General features: G+C 42.8%; 1 pseudogene; it reads right to left on the reverse strand.

Moving 5' to 3' along the window:
- Positions 1 to 330: 330 nt before the first annotated feature.
- LOC130561087 (interferon-induced very large GTPase 1-like) overlaps positions 331 to 18064 on the reverse strand; it is a 33284-nt pseudogene continuing 15550 nt past the window's right edge.

Below are 18064 nucleotides of genomic sequence, written 5' to 3' on the forward strand. Positions count from 1 at the left end.
TGCAGGTCCACCAGGCCAAGGCGTTGAAAGAGATCCACGAGGGTAAGACCGACCCAGGGTTAACGCAGGAACTCCGCACCGCCACTGACCTCACCCTATGGGCGACCAAGGTGGTCGGGCGATGTCCACTCTTGTGGTCCAGGAGAGGCATCTCTGGCTTCTATGGTTAAGGCCATACCGTCCGCCAAGGCGAGAAGCGAGGGTGATATGGGGGCCACTGCGAGCGTAAATCCGTCAGCCAAGCGGCTGGATACCCGGATATCTGGGGGCGGAGTCCAGCATGCAAATTTCATTCACCAATTTCATTGGCCTTTTCTAAGAAGTCGGAAGCGATTGGTTCTCAGGGACGAACCCCATCTGTCGGCTCGACACAACGTCTCGTTCCCTCTATCAGGGAACTGAGGTTACATCCGTAACCAAGATGTTTTTGTGGCTTCATGTCAAAGAAAAAAAGTTGAAAATGTTCTGTGTATGTTCTGTGTATTTGTAAGCATATATTTTCCTGATCATAAATCATCTTTAACACCTGTCTAAGTTCAGCAGGCCACAGATTGTGTGTGTGGAACTAAACAATTACATCCAACCCAAAAAGTCCTCTTAATATATTTATTTTTCTTTATTTTGTTATCCAAACTGCTTCTTGGATGAGGTTTATGTGAGTGACTTGGAAGAGAAAGTGTTTTGTGAATTAAAAAGTCATTTTTATTTCATTAGATGTATTTATCCAAACTCTCAGTAGCTTCCTGTTTTTTTATGTGTGTCCAGTCATCTAGAATCTTAACAGACCCCTGGAATGTTTGATTATAGTGTTTTTTCAGATCTTTCTGGAATCTGCACACAAACCATTTCCAGTAGGACAATTCAGACAGATCAGGTGTAATGCTCCACTTAGCTAAAACTCCTCCTGCTGTTCTGTATTTTCTGTAGCGGACTGACCAATCAGATTCATCTGGATGAAATTCTAGATGACTGCTTGCAACAACTGTTGTGCATATTTGAACACCAAAGTGGTTTGTTCCCCTGTAATGAATCCCATTAACTGCAATAACTCAATGGAAAGGAACACTGTGATCTACAATATGGTTTAATATTGTGTTGGTGCAGATGGCATAACAAAAAAGACACTGAACCCAACAGCACTGACAGAAGTGATCAATCAGAATCTCATCTGGTCTGTTGTTCACATCCAGTTTTTCATCAAATGAACCTGTGCTGAACTCTCTGCTGATGTCAGACATTACAGGAGGAAGTTCTTTTCTTATCACGTCTTCTAGAAGTTTGAAATCATCAACATCACCATGGTTGACTCCACTGAAGTCCTTCACGGAGAACATCAGAACATCTGAGAGCTTCAGTGTGAAAAACTTCAACCACACATCAACATCTCCTCCGTTCTCTTGAACATGTTGAGTAGATTCATGTGCTGCTGTCATGATCTTCTTCTGCAGGAGTTCAATGTTCTGATTCATCTTGAGCTCAACACTGACACTGAATTTATCTCTCATGTACTGACTCACTTCATCTCTGATGAAACTCTTGAAGTGATCTCTGGGATAATGAATGTACTTGATGTATTTTGTAAAGTTCTCCTCTTCTGCCAGTCTCTTCAGGATGTGTTTCTCCAGATTTGATCTGTTTCCATTCATTGATGGACAGTTTGATCTCATCTCACCTGCTAAATCTCTGGCGGTCTGTCTGTAGACACTTTGTTCAATGGGTTCTTTCAGTTTCTGACAGATGATCTCACCAAAAATAGCCGCTGATGTTGCTCCTTTACAGTATTTCTGGAAAACACTATAGTATTCTCTCTTCTTCTTCTTCAAATAGAGATCGGGATCATTGGCTTCTCTGAACATTCTGTGTTGATCAATGAATGTCTTGTTTGCTCTCTTAAATATAGAAAATACCAAATCAATGAAGAATTCTCTCTTGAACACATATTTCACTTGTCTTTCCTCATATTCTGTTATTTTTGCCTTGATGTAATCTGTGAGTTGTTGAATGCAGCTTTTGTTGTAGCCCATCTTGGAAATATTAAATGAAATGATTGTGTTATCTGTTTGATTAGTAACATCTGAGATCAGGATTCTTATTTGTGTTTCATCCTCATTTGATAGAAGAGACACAAACTTCTCTTTAACTGTTCTGTAGACATGTATTACATGTCCTGTAACTCCACTGGATCTCTTGAACTGAACATAACCTGCATAACTCGGCACGGTGAAAATATCCCTGATGTTCTTCCAGGTGTCTACATGGACACTTTCATGGATGTCACTGAGGAGTTCTTTCACATCTCTCAGTATGTCGATGTCTTTGATTGGAGCAGAATCAGTTGTAATCTTCTTCACACATTCTTTCCAGAACACATCAAACTCTCTCTTCAGAGTTTCTTCATCATTTGTTTTGTCTTTGTGTTTTAATGCAAGTTCTTTGCTCTTTTCTAAGAGAGTGTTTTCATGATGTGTCCTCTGCTCATCAACTTTTCTCTTCAGGTCTCGTTGCTGAAGAATCTCATTTAACTTTCTTTTTGTTTCTCTCACAATGTTTTCCTGAAGCTCTATGATTTTTATTTCAAATGATGCTTTCCACTGAATCAGGATATCTTTATCTGCATCTTTCTCAAATAATTCGGACATTGATTTAGTCACTTCATCACTTTTCTGCTTCAGTTCTTTTTGAAGATCTCTTTGATTAACCTCATTAATTGTTTCATTTTCTATTTGATTGTGTAGTTTGTTCCCAATTTCCATCATGGCACTGCGAAGACTCCACGTCCATTTGCTGTATTTTGTCTCCAGTCTCCTGTATGCTGAAATCTCCAGAGAATTTCTAAAACTGAACACAAATTGCTCATTCAGTGAAGCCTCCCAGAGATCTTGAACTCGCTTTTGTAGGTCTGTCAGTTTCATTCCGTCTGATTTTGAGGCTTGTGAGATAATAGTGTTCTTCAGTTCTTCAATATTCTCACAGTAGTTTGGGTTTGGTGGTGCCATAGGTGGACTTCCATCCCACAACTGAGCAAAATACTTCACATCATTCTGTACATCAAATGCAATGACATCACTGAAACGATCTGCATCAAAGACTTCATCTTTAGCAGCGAGTTTTGTCATCTCATCCAGAGTATACAGAAGTAATCTCATTCCATCCATGTTTTTCTCTCCAGCTGTGACGTCTGAAACATTCTGATGTACAAACATACAGCTGGGATTCAGATTGACCTTCTTCATCCTCAGAAAGGCCTGAACAACAATATGAAGAATATCCTGCATCTCAGACGGGTTTTCTCCAAAGATGTTGATCAATGTCAGATAACCAAGACCAACAACAAATGTGGCCAGTTCATTGTCATGATGTCTTGTGGATATTACAGACAGTTAAAGAGCCCGAAGACCTTCAGTATCAACAACCAGAATATAATCAAACTTCATCTGATGTTTCATGTCCTCAGACACTCTGATCAGCTGCATGAACGCTCCTCTGGTGCAGCGGCCGGCACTGACTGCAAACTCAAGTCCAAACATGGCATTCAACATGGTGGATTTCCCAGAGCTCTGAATCCCTAAAACTGACAGCACAAAGACTCTCTGATCTCCCAGTTTCTGGATGAGTTTATCTAGAACTGCAGTAACCCACATGACAGGAACATGAGCAGCATCTCCATCCATCAGCTCCAGTGGAAATCCAGAGATCATCATCTCTGCTGCAACACTCGGGAGAGAAGAGAAGTCAAACTGAAGATCTGTTTTGTTCTTCTTCACAGATGAACATGATTCATAGATCTGACCGATCTCTCTCATGATGTGCTCCAGGCCAAAGGTTGCTGATTGAAGTTCTTCAGATATTCTCTCAAGTTCTGTTTGTGCATCTTTGAGTTGTTCTGCTTGCTCAGATTTAGCATTTTCTTTCAGTTTTATGACAGTTGACCACTTCTCATTATACTCGGAATGTAATACAGAAAGATCCGCTGAGGTGAATTCATCCAGGAGGATTCTGAGCCATTTGAGGAAAAACAACATATTTGCATCATGTGATGTTAATTGTTTAATAAAGCACTTTATAAACTCACTCATGTTAGATTTATGTTGCTTATCTCGAATGTTCTTCATTTCTGTTTGTTTTCTGCTTATTTCTTGTTCTAGTTCCTCCCCTTGAGGTCGATGAAGTTCTTTGTTCTTCTGACACCACAGATGCCACAGTTTCCCCTGACAGGGCAGAAATGATACTTTGATTTCTGTCAGAGGTTTATTCTTCAGTAAACTCATCATCTCTTGTGTTGCTTCTCTTCCTCTCCTGCAGTCTTCATCATCTTCCTCATCTACTCTGATATCTGAGTGTTTGGACACGTCTTCAAGTCTGAACACTGAAGCTGATGCTGAAGATGAGAGACAATCATTTATGACTCTTCTGAGTTCTTCAGATACATCTGACTGATTTCTGTCTTTCAGACCAATTTTGTATTTTCCTTTTCTCATCTCAGTAACAGCAGATTCATCCTCAGTAAGAAGAGAAATGAGTGGCTTTTTGTCTTTGTACAGGTTTTGAATCTTTGTTGCGTTTTTGTCGTTCTTGTCAAGTTTAGTCAGAAGAACAACATTAACTGAAGACATTTCAGTGAGGATCTTCATCTGTGTCTCGTGGTCTCCTGCATCACCATGAAGATTACAGAAGGCAACACAGTCAGTAAATGTATCTGTGTCTTTTCCAGATGGACAGTACCAGGCGATCTCCACCACTCCATCCATCAGTAGTCTGGTTCTGCTGCTGCCTGGACAGTTTCTGTGGAAGAACGTGTTGTGTCTCTCATTGATCAGACTGTTCATCAGCTGAGATTTAGATGAAGACACAGAACCAAACCTGAAGAACGACACCATCAGAGTTTATGCTTTGCACACTGACTGAACTTTACTGATGAAGTAATAATCAGTTTTTCTGATCTTCCAGCTCTTGTTGATATGTCTAAATGTCCAGAGAGGAAACTCAATGTGTTGAGTGAATGGATCAGGAACAAGCACAGGAAGAGCAAACTGACACTGAGAGAGTTTAGTGACCATCATCTGCTTTAGGAAACTATCAGCACAATGAAACACGGCCATCTGAACATCCATCGGGTGAATAGAGTCTGGTTTACTTGTTACTGCATTAGACGAAGACACTTCATTGGAAACATCATCAAAAAAATCCCCCTCATCTTCAGACAAGTCATTGTCTCTTTGTTGTGTGTTATGTTCTTCATTGGTCTCTTTAGTTTTAATGTGTCTTGCTCTGTAGTTCATCATCAGTAGTTACTGTAGATAATTCTTCACCAGCTCTTCTTCAGCACAAGACTCTTGAGACTGTAATGAATGTGATGATATCTGAAGAACATCTGAAGCTCTCAGTTTATTCTGCTGTCTGCCTTCAAGAAGAAGTCTGCGATAAAGGCGCTCTGTTTTATCAGTCTTTTCCTCTTGCAGGTGCGGATCTGTCTTGATGTCTCCTGTTCTGGAGTCCATGTTTTTTTCCTGTTAAACAATTTTTTTTACAATTATATTATTTCACTTAATTATAAATAACAAAATACATTACAGCTGCCTAATGCTAAACACTACTTGTTTAATGACATCCAAAGTTAATTTATTTAATTTGTTAACATTTATTAATGTTAATATATAAAGTGATATTTTTGTACTGTCACCTTTACGTTTTCTATAAAGTTTTATATACAAACAGCAATGTTGTAAAAATGATCCCTATTTACACAGATCCACAAAAACAACTAAATTATGCATGCTATGCCATGTTACATTATGCTTGCCAGGTCAGTAGTCACTACAGAAACACTGCATCACACATTTTTCTTAAAAGTGGTGACATTGACTTAAGCTATTAAACAACACTTAATGTTATCAACAAATTAACAACAACCAATCACAGCAATGCAGAGTTCTGGATAATTATATTAACTTAAAACAAGTCTGTTTTTTTGTTTTATTTATTTAGCATTGAAGGGACGGGTGCCGTGGCTTCACCTTACTTCAAATATAAATACTTGTATGTGGTTTTGACAAATATTAATTAATTATTATCCAGCATTATCTTATTTTAAATTGATGATTTAAGCATGTTTAACACCAACCTTTTCTGATAGAGAAAGTAGAGAATAATTCATGGTTTAAGTCTCTAATGAATGCTTAGGCTCTCTCTTCCTGCTAGGTCAGTGTGACTGTGAAAGGGACTTCTTATCATCATGTTCAAAAACATCTTCTGTTAGCACACACTCTACCCTTGAGGAGTTTGTGTATGTGTGATTGTATTGTTTCAGGAAAGTGAGAAAGAGTGGAAAATCACGAGACGGACGTAACGTCATGTTTTAATTAAGATATATTATAGTACATGCCTGTCGTCTTTGAAAATCCATAGGACTATATGTCCTGTCTCATGACTCCAGAAGTGTTTGAGAGCTTTGTGTTCTTGTTCATCTGTTGATAACCAATCACGTGAGCTTGATTTACCCAAGTAATGACGTAGTTAGTTGACTCTGTTAGCTTAAACACTACTGCATTTTGGATGTGAGGTAGGTCGCCTGTGGAACTCCTTGAGAGTGCTGAAGCTGACTTCTGCTGGCAAAACTACAAACTATTTTTTTTCAGTAAAATTCCTTCTCTTAATTGCATTCCTGACTTTTTTTCTTCATTCATCATAACTGGTCTACGGGTCTTTTACTGTAAATCCCCTACAGCATATTAAGCGTAGAGTTAGCTAACACATGCAGTTACCAATGTAGTGGTACATTTTAGTTTAATCCAGATGTATGTTGTATTAATAAAATTGGATGGGTTGTAGTAACCCACATTAGCAACCAAATGTGATGTTATGTGGTCACATGACAGGAAGACCTCTGTGGTTAATCAAAAATACTACAACTACAGTAAATAGTTTCGTAAAATTTTGTTGAAGAAGAGTGTAATTTGCTTTTAGGAAACTGAACAAGACAGATTAAAAACAGAAACAATGATTTTACACCAATTATTAGACCTTAAAATAGATGTTTCACTTTTTTCAGTATAACTGGTCTTTATCTGCTCTCCTCTCCTACCTCTGGATGCGCATGTAACCAGGGGTTAAATTGGGATTTTGTATGTGGCAGGGCTCTGTGGGGGATTTTGAGGGCTGCGTAAACAGAGCTCATTTTGTTAAACAAACAATGTGTTGAATGGGTCCTGTAGTTTGGTCACATTTAAAGAAACCGTCTCGGTTACGTCTGTAACCTCTGTTCCCTTTCTGTCGGTCTCTCGACGTTGTGTCGACAGAATGGGGTTTGACTTGAGAACCTATCATCTCTGACTGACTTGAAAACAGCGAATGAAATTTGCATGCCAGTCTCTGCCCCGGATATCCGGGTATAAAAGGAAGACGGCGTGCTGCATTTATTCATTCACCTTTTGTGCTGAGGAGCCTGAGAAGCATCTCTCGACTGCTGCAGCGGGCGGCAAACGTTTTGGCATGAAGGACACAACGTCTCGTTCCCTCCATCAGGGAACAGAGGTTACAGACGTAACCGAGACGTTCCCTTTCTGTCGGTCTCTCGACGTTGTGTCGAACCGACAGATTGGGGTTCCTATGAAAACGCCACGGCGCTGTGCCGCTTCACAATCTCTAGTGAAGCGACGCTGACTGGCCTGGGCTTGTCAGACGTGAGCAATAGCGCGAAAAAGCAGACAAAGAGCTGCTCAGAGCTCCTAAAGCTCTGCATGCGGTTCAGGTAGAGGCACAGCGCGCATACTGGACACAACACGGATGGGGTTGGGTCTTCCTCCCCGGTGGGGAGCGCTTGCAAGTTCACCACCGGGTCCCGAAAGGGAGTGGAGGGAACTTTGGGCACGTAGCCGGGCTGGGGTCTCAGGATAATGTGAGAGTCTCCAGGCCCGAACTCTAGGCAATCAGTGGACACGGAGAATGCTTGTAGGTCCCCTACCCTCTTGATGGAGGCGAGCGCCACCAGGAGAGCCGTCTTCATCATGATATTTGCTTTTGTTTTATTTTGTTTTATTTGCTATTTAGTTTTTGCTGTTTTGTACATTGCCTATTTCTATATTATTGTATATTATTGTATATTATTATTATTATTATTTTATTTTTTTCATCTGTGTTCTGTCCTGTTGCTGTCTTTCTGTTGCACTGTGGAGCTTCTGTCACTATAACAAATTCCTCGTATGTGGAAACATACTTGGCCAATAAAGCTCATTCTATTCTATTCTATTCTATATGAGAAAGAGCGGCGTCTCTCAGGGGCTCGAAAGGGGGCCTCTGGAGGCCCACAAGGACCACATCGAGCTACCAAGAGGGTACGGAGCGCAGACGAGGCGGATTCAGCCTTCCCCTTAGAAACCTAATGATCAGGTCGTGCTGTCCCAGAGACTTACCAACGACTGGCTTGTGATGAGCGGCAATGGCGGCTACATACACTTTCAGTGTGGAAGGGGAGAGATTACTCTCGAGTCTCTCTGTAGGAAGGACAGCACGTTCCCGATCGAGCAACTCCGCGGGTCTTCTCCTCGAGAAGTGCACCAGGATGAGAAGAGGCGCCACTTAAAGGTGTACAGCCGCCTAGTGGCAGGGGCCCTAGCCTGAGTGATGGTCTCAACCACCGCAGGGGGTAGGCCACTCAGGATCTTTTCGTCCCATCCAGGAGCCAGACATGGAGGTTCCAGTGGTCTGGTCTCGGATGCCACAACGTGCCCTTCCCCTGTGAAAGAAGGTCCCCTGCCTTGATTGTTGGATTTGGCTCCCTCTGCTGGAATTTCGTATCTCTGCTAATCTCATGTCTCTCCCTGGCTAATGAGATTAGTAATTGGACTCAGCTGAAGGTTGTCTCCACTTGGGTTTAAATGACAATGGAAGACAACTTTGTGTGTGGACTGATAAACCTCCTTCGACCCGGCTCGGCTGCTTAGCTGTCCTTCTCGATTTAAACTCATTCAATAAATACCCTAGACTTGAAACAAATGTGTCTTCATCCTTTTTATGTTACAATTTTCTTATTAGATTCTTAAGGGTCGTAACATAAATTGGGGGCTCGTCTGGGATTTTGAATTCTCAAGACTTAGTGAGTAGCAGCGTGCCTTCGTAATGTAACCTGGAGAAAGTAAGTATTTTTTGGGGCTTTCTTTTTGACATTTGGATATAATAGACACCTTGGTTAGTTAGTCATCGGGTGAACGATAGAGTTTGCAACTTTTGTTATTTTAGTTTATTATTTTTAGTGGTTTGCTCGGACGTGGGTACGTTTCGAAGTGTGTTGTCAGGTCTACGGGTCTGCTACCTGCTTACGAGTTTAACGTTTAAAGGAGCCTCCCTAGTCCCTACTGAAGACTTTTTTTTGTAGATAAGGGGTTCTGGGGTGTCTATGAATCTAAAAGTCTATGTGTTTCTGTGAAAAGCTCAGTAAATTACTATGCTTCGAGTTCGAAAGGTTACTCCTTGTGGTAATAAAATTCAGACTTAGCGCGGTTAGATAAGTGTATCGTCTAATCTTTGAGGTTGCTTCGGATTTCCTGTGCGGAGATTTTTGTTATCCACCGGTATTAGCTTATTTTGAGTAGTGGTTGTTTCGGTATTAGGAGGATAATGACCACTTTGTGAATTAAGTAGCTTTTGCATTGTTATGCAGCCTAGTCTGATTATATTCTTGTTTCTTTTGTGTTATAAAATGTCCGTTGTAGACCGCTTTTTGGAGAATCCTTCAGAAGATCAATTAGAAGAATTCACTAAAGAACAATTGATAGAGTTAGCTGGATCTTATAAAATAGAATTGTCATCAGCTGACAAATGTCATAAAGATGTCATCAAGGAAAAGCTGAANTCTTCATTCATCATAACTGGTCTACGGGTCTTTTACTGTAAATCCCCTACAGCATATTAAGCGTAGAGTTAGCTAACACGTGCAGTTACCAATGTAGTGGTACATTTTAGTTTAATCCAGATGTATGTTGTATTAATAAAATTGGATGGGTTGTAGTAACCCACATTAGCAACCAAATGTGATGTTATGTGGTCACATGACAGGAAGACCTCTGTGGTTAATCAAAAATACTACAACTACAGTAAATAGTTTCGTAAAATTTTGTTGAAGAAGAGTGTAATTTGCTTTTAGGAAACTGAACAAGACAGATTAAAAACAGAAACAATGATTTTACACCAATTATTAGACCTTAAAATAGATGTTTCACTTTTTTCAGTATAACTGGTCTTTATCTGCTCTCCTCTCCTACCTCAGGATGCGCATGTAACCAGGGGTTAAATTGGGATTTTGTATGTGGCAGGGCTCTGTGGGGGATTTTGAGGGCTGCGTAAACAGAGCTCATTTTGTTAAACAAACAATGTGTTGAATGGGTCCTGTAGTTTGGTCACATTTAAAGAAACCGTCTCGGTTACGTCTGTAACCTCTGTTCCCTTTCTGTCGGTCTCTCGACGTTGTGTCGACAGAATGGGGTTTGACTTGAGAACCTATCATCTCTGACTGACTTGAAAACAGCGAATGAAATTTGCATGCCAGTCTCTGCCCCGGATATCCGGGTATAAAAGGAAGACGGCGTGCTGCATTTATTCATTCACCTTTTGTGCTGAGGAGCCTGAGAAGCATCTCTCGACTGCTGCAGCGGGCGGCAAACATTTTGGCATGAAGGACACAACGTCTCGTTCCCTCCATCAGGGAACAGAGGTTACAGACGTAACCGAGACGTTCCCTTTCTGTCGGTCTCTCGACGTTGTGTCGAACCGACAGATTGGGGTTCCTATGAAAACGCCACGGCGCTGTGCCGCTTCACAATATCTAGTGAAGCGACGCTGACTGGCCTAGGCTTGTCAGACGTGAGCAATAGCGCGAAAAAGCAGACAAAGAGCTGCTCAGAGCTCCTAAAGCTCTGCATGCGGTTCAGGAAGAGGCACAGCGCGCATACTGGACACAACACGGATGGGGTTGGGTCTTCCTCCCCGGTGGGGAGCGCTTGCAAGTTCACCACCGGGTCCCGAAAGGGAGTGGAGGGAACTTTGGGCACGTAGCCGGGCTGGGGTCTCAGGATAATGTGAGAGTCTCCAGGCCCGAACTCTAGGCAATCAGTGGACACGGAGAATGCTTGTAGCTCTCCCACCCTCTTGATGGAGGCGAGCACCACCAGGAGAGCCGTCTTCATCATGATATTTGCTTTTGCTTTATTTTGTTTTATTTGCTATTTAGTTTTTGCTGTTTTGTACATTGCCTATTTCTATATTATTGTATATTATTATTATTATTATTATTATTTTATTTTTTTCATCTGTGTTCTGTCCTGTTGCTGTCTTTCTGTTGCATTGTGGAGCTTCTGTCACTATAACAAATTCCTCGTATGTGGAAACATACTTGGCCAATAAAGCTCATTCTATTCTATTCTATTCTATTCTATATGAGAAAGAGCGGCGTCTCTCAGGGGCTCGAAAGGGGGCCTCTGGAGGCCCACTAGGACCACATCGAGGTACCAAGAGGGTACGGAGCGCAGACGAGGCGGATTCAGCTTTCTCGCGCCCCTTAGAAACCTAATGATCAGGTCGTGCTGTCCCAGAGACTTACCAACGACTGGCTTGTGATGAGCGGCAATGGCGGCTACATACACTTTCAGTGTGGAAGGGGAGAGATTACTCTCGAGTCACTCTGTAGGAAGGACAGCACGTTCCCGATCGAGCAACTCCGCGGGTCTTCTCCTCGAGAAGTGCACCAGGATGAGAAGAGGCGCCACTTAAAGGAGTACAGCCGCCTAGTGGCAGGGGCCCTAGCCTGAGTGATGGTCTCAACCACCGCAGGGGGTAGGCCACTCAGGATCTATTCGTCCCATCCAGGAGCCAGACATGGAGGTTCCAGTGGTCTGGTCTCGGATGCCACAACGTGCCCTTCCCCTGCGAAAGAAGGTCCCCTGCCTTGATTGTTGGATTTGGCTCCCTCTGCTGGAATTTCGTATCTCTGCTAATCTCATGTCTCTCCCTGGCTAATGAGATTAGTAATTGGACGCAGCTGAAGGTTGTCTCCACTTGGGTTTAAATGACAATGGAAGACAACTTTGTGTGTGGACTGACAAACCTCCTTCGACCCGGCTCGGCTGCTTAGCTGTCCTTCTCGATTTAAACTCATTCAATAAATACCCTAGACTTGAAACAAATGTGTCTTCATCCTTTTTATGTTACAACTTTCTTATTAGATTCTTAAGGGTCGTAACATAAATTGGGGGCTCGTCTGGGATTTTGAATTCTCAAGACTTAGTGAGTAGCAGCGTGCCTTCGTAATGTAACCTGGAGAAAGTATTTTTTTGGGCTTTCTTTTTGACATTTGGATATAATAGACACATTGGATAGTTAGTCATCGGGTGAACGATAGAGTTTGCAACTTTTGTTATTTTAGTTTATTATTTTTAGTGGTTTGCTCGGACGTGGGTACGTTTCGAAGTGTGATGTCAGGTCTACGGGTCTGCTACCTGCTTACGAGTTTAACGTTTAAAGGAGCCTCCCAAGTCCCAACTGAAGACTTTTTTTTGTAGATAAGGGGTTCTGGGGTGTCTATGAATCTAAAAGTCTATGTGTTTCTGTGAAAAGCTCAGTAAATTACTATGCTTCGAGTTCGAAAGGTTACTCCTTGTGGTAATAAAATTCAGACTTAGCGCGGTTAGATAAGTGTATCGTCTAATCTTTGAGGTTGCTTCGGATATCCTGTGCGGAGATTTTTGTTATCCACCGGAATTAGCTTATTTTGAGTAGTGGTTGTTTCGGTATTAGGAGGATAATGACCACTTTGTGAATTAAGTAGCTTTTGCATTGTTATGCAGCCTAGTCTGATTATATTCATGATTCTTTTGTGTTATAAAATGTCCGTTGTAGACCGCTTTTTGGAGAATCCTTCAGAAGATCAATTAGAAGAATTCACTAAAGAACAATTGATAGAGTTAGCTGGAACTTATAAAATAGAATTGTCATCAGCTGACAAATGTCATAAAGATGTCATCAAGGAAAAGCTGAAAGTATCCCTCGCAGAATTAGAAGTTTATCCACTGTGATGGAAAAACTTCCGAATCCTCACAATATTTTGTTGGAGATCAGGTTAAAGGAATTAGTGCTGCGAGAGAAAGAACTTGAAATTTGAACGACTTCAGGTGAAGTCAAGAGAACGAGAATTGGAGGTAAAATTGGAAATGAGAAAATAAACTAAAGATGGTAAGAGCAATTATGACGATGATTCTGATGTTAATTTTGATGTCGGATGTTGTATTAGGTTGGTTCCTCCCTCCATTGAAAAAGAGGTTGAGAAATATTTTCCTCATTTCGAAAGAGTTGCGACTACTCTTAAATGGCCTGAAAGTGTCTGGACTCTCCTTTTGCAGTGTGTATTAACTGGTAAAGCTCAGGAAGCTTACTCTGCGTTAACTTTGGAACAGACTGCTGATTTTCAGACTGTTAAATCCGCAATCTTACGAGCTTATCAGTTAGTTCCTGAAGCCTATAGGCAGAACGAGAAACGTTTATGGAGCTAGCGCGAGAAAAAGAGAGCTTATTTGATCATTGGTGTACTTCAGAAAACGTTGATACTTTTGAGAAAATGCGTGATTTAATTCTCCTTGAGGAATTTAAGAATTGCCTTCCTCCCTCTGTTACTACATATGTTTGTGAACAGAAAGCAACGGCGGTACGTCAGGCTGAAGTCCTTGCTGATGAGTATGTATTAACTAACAGATTATTACCAAAGGATCGCAATCAAAGTAGGATGACGGAGATGAGTTCTTTGATTGAAACAAAGTCTGAACAGTCAGGTAGAAAGTTGTTTTCTCGAACTGGAAACTCACAGCAGAATAGTTTTTATTGTAAAAGACCTGGCCATGTGATTGCTGATTGCTTAATCCTCAAGAAAAAGTCGAGCAAACCGGTCGGCTTAACTTCGTCTGTGACTAAAAGACTATCTAGTTCTACTAGCACAATGGTGTCCCAAGATGATGGGTTTAAACCGTTTATTAGTAGCGGGTTTGTATCTGTCGCTGGTCAGAACCCTGTTCCTGTGAAAATTCTTCGTGATACAGGCGCGCGTAGTCTTTTCTTCTCGAAGGAGTGCTACCCCTATCTAAGCTTTCTGAGACAGGCAGTAGTGTACTAATTCGAGGCATTGAGATGGGTTTTATAACTGTGCCACTTCACAAAATATGCCTTGTTTCTGAGCTGATCTCTGACACGGTAGTAGTAGGCGTTCAATCAGTTTTTCCAATCGCTGATGTTGAGTTTATATTAGGTAACGATCGCTGGTAAAATTGTTCACAGTGGTGAGCTACCACTTGAAGTTTCAGCGGTACCTACGTGTTTAGAACTCGATGTCTGTGCTAAACATTTTCCTGAGGTTTTCCCTACGTGTGCCGTAATGCGTGCTATGGCCGAACGGAGTACTCTTGGATCCAACATTGATCTCACGGATACGTTTATGATCGATCCTGAAAAGTTTTTGTTCTGGCTTACCTAGTACTTCCTTACGACAAGAGGTTGCAGGAAAAATCAAGCCTGAAGTGCTTTCGCCAAGCAAACTAATTGCTGCTCAGTCTGCTGAGCCTAGTTTTAAATCATTGTTCGCTTTGGTACGTTCTGATTCGCTTAATACGAGTGAAACTCCTTATTACTATTTGCATGATGGTATACTTATGAGGTCATGGAAATCTCGTAATAGTGTGGATACATCTGCTATGCAGATTAGGCAAATTGTGGTTCCGACAATTTATCGAAATAATGTTCTTAGTTTAGCTCACGATGGGTTGGCTGGCCATGCGGGGATCACTAAAACCTATGACCGAATTTTACAGCATTTCTTTTGGCCAGGACTAAAAAGGGATGTGATTCAGTTCTGTAAAACCTGTCACATATATCAGTTGGCTGGAAAGCCAAATCAAGTGATTGCTCCCGCTCCGCTCTATCCAATACCTGTGATTGGTGATCCTTTTGAACGAGTTATCATAGACTGTGTTGGTCCATTGCCTAAGACTAAAACCAGACATCAGTATTTATTTACAATTATGTGTGCGGCAACACGCTTCCCTGAGGCGATCCCTCTCTGAAAAATCACCTCTCAAGCGGTGATCGCGGCACTTTTGAAATTCTTTTCATTGTTTGGTCTTCCAAAAGTAGTTCAAAGCGACCGAGGAAGTAACTTGACTTCTCGATTGTTTTCGCAGGTTCTTGGACAGCTGGCTATCAAGCATGACCTGTCCAGTGCTCATCATCCCGAAAGCCAAGGTGCCCTCGAGAGGTACCATTAGACTTTAAAGTCTATGTTGCGCTCCTATTGCTTGGAGTTAGGACGGGATTGGGACACTGGAATTCCCTGGTTGTTGTTTGCCTCGTGAGAGGTAGTACAAAGTTCTCTCGGGTTTAGTCCAGCTGAACTTGTGTTTGCGCATCAGCTTAGAGGTCCGTTATCTGTGCTGAAGGACCAGTGGCTGCCCGAATCGAAATCTCGCTCAGTTTTTGAGCACGTTAATACTTTCCATACCCGTTTGCGACATGCTAGAGAATTCGAGAAGAGAAGTCTGGGGTGTGCTCAACGGAAAATGAAACACTGGTTTGACCGTAAAGCTCGATTCCGCGTGTTTTCACCAGGTGACCAAGTTCTTGCTTTGCTACCTGTTTCTGGTTCAGCTTTGCAAGCTCGGTACTCTGGTCCATACACTATTAAAGAGAAGGTGTCTGATCAAGACTATGTTCTATCTACTCCTGACCGACGTCAGAGTACGAGTCTCTGTCACATCAATATGTTGAAACCTTATCATACGTGTAAATCGTCGGTTAAGGTCCTTTCTCTGTGCTCACCTGTGTTGTCCTCAGCTTTTATTGAAGAGGATAGTTCTGTCGACCCCTTACGGTGTGCTCTCGATGGTTGTTTGATAAATTCGCAGATTCTTGGTGCTTTCGGTGAACATCTTTCTCAAATCTCTCTCGCTGAGAAAGAGAGCATCATTAATTTGGTTAACCAATTTCCTAAAATCTTCAGTGATATGCCGACCCAGACCACCATCATGATGCATGATATTGATGTGGGATCTGCGTTACCCATCAAGCAACATCTGTATAGAGTTAACCCTTTTAAAAGCGATCTGCTAAAGAAAGAAGTCGACTACATGTTTATGAATGGCATCGCTGGGCCTAGCTCAAGTGCCTGGAGTTCTCCATGTATTTTAGTTGGAAAGTCTGACGGCAGTTACCGATTTTGCACAGATTTTCGAAAGGTTAACGCCGTCACGAAACCCGATAATTTTCCATTACCCAGTGTGGATGACTGTGTAGACAGGGTTGGGTCTGCCAATTTCGTCAGCAAACTTGACTTGTTAAAAGGATATTGGCAGGTTCCCCTTACTCCTCACGCCAAAGAGATTTCAGCGTTTGATTAGTTCCTACAGTACAAGGTTATGGCATTCGGTATGCGGAACGCACCCGCTACCTTTCAACGCCTCATTAATATCGTTCTATGTCTGGTCTAGAAGGTTGCGAGGCGTATCTGGATGATGTCGTTTTATGTACTCTGACGTGGACAGAGCATTTGAATAAAATGAGTGAACTGTTTCAGTGTCTGTCTAAAGCCGGATTGACAGTCAACTTGGCGAAATGCGAGTTTGGTAAGGCTACCGTGACCTACCTTAGAAAGGTGGTAGGTAGAGGTCAGGTACGCCCTGTGGAAGCAAAAGTAGCCGCAATAGTGGACTTCCCTGCTCCAACGGATCGGCATCAACTACGACGTTTTCTAGGAATGGCTGGCTACTATAGAGATTTTTGCCGAAATATCTCTGCGGTTGTAGCCCCACTTACAGACCTCCTCAGTCCTAAACGGAAATTTGATTGGTCTGATGAAGGTCACCGGGTTTTCGAAAATGTGAAAGGTCTTCTAATTCACGCCCCTATTTTGTCTGACCCAGATTTTACAAAGCCGTGGCGACTCGCTGTAGATGCGAGCAATTGTGGAATGGGTGCTGTCCTCCTTCAGTGTCGTGAAGACGATGTGGAACTTCCCGTCTGCTATTTTGCCTGCAAGTTTAACCAACCGCAGCGCTCTTATTCTACGAATGAGAAAGAGACGCTGGCCTTTGTGCAAGCAGTACAACATTTTGAAGTTTACTTGGGTGCCTCATCTTTCCCAATTATAGTCTACAGCGACCACGACCCATTACGGTTTTTGAATCACATGCGAAACTCTAACTAGGGACTCATGCGCTGGAGTTTGCTTCTGCAACCATTTAACCTTGAGGTTAAACACATTTGAGGAAAGGATAATTTGGTTGCCGATGCGCTTTCGCGGGTTTAGTTATCTGTAGGACCTGTGCAATGAGGCTCACTGGGGGGAAGGCGTACGTCCGCTTGTCCCACAGCCAGCTGTGCGCTAGGGCATCCGTGCCGAGGGGGGCCTTGGACAGGGAGTACCATAGCGGGCAATAGGTGGTGTCCAGGGAGGCAAAGGAGTCGCCACTCTCAACAAGGCGTTGACTGACGAGAGAGCACATCGGCTGTCTGGTTCAGGTCGCCCGGGATGTGTCTGGCTCGTAGGGACTTCATCACCTGTTGACTCCACAGGAGGAGGCGTCGGGCGAGTTGTGATAACTGTCGTGAGTGAATGCCACCCTGATGGTTGATATACGCCACGGCAGTCGTGCTGTCCGACCGGACCAGCACGTGCTTGTCCTGCACGAGAGGTTGCAACCTTTTCAGTGCAAGCAGCACAGCCAACAACTCCAGGCAGTTGATATGCCAACACAGGCGGGAGCCCGTCCATCAACCCTGCAGGGCGGCGTCTGTCATTACCATGACATGCCTCGAAACCTGCCCAAGAGGGACCCCTGTCCGCAATGCGGACTTTCTCAGCGTCACGCATCTGCGCAAGGTTGAGCCAGAGGTGCCTCTCCTGGACCACTAGTGTGGACATTGTTCGACCCAGGGCCCGCGCCGTCACCTTGGCGAGGTCGGTGGCGGTGCGGAGTTCCTGCATAAGCTCCGGGTCGGTCTTTCCCTCGTGCAGCTCGTGGACCTGCAGGATGGCCATGGC

This window comes from Triplophysa rosa, linkage group LG11 (assembly GCF_024868665.1).
Source record: "Triplophysa rosa linkage group LG11, Trosa_1v2, whole genome shotgun sequence".
Taxonomy (NCBI): Eukaryota; Metazoa; Chordata; class Actinopteri; order Cypriniformes; family Nemacheilidae; genus Triplophysa; species Triplophysa rosa.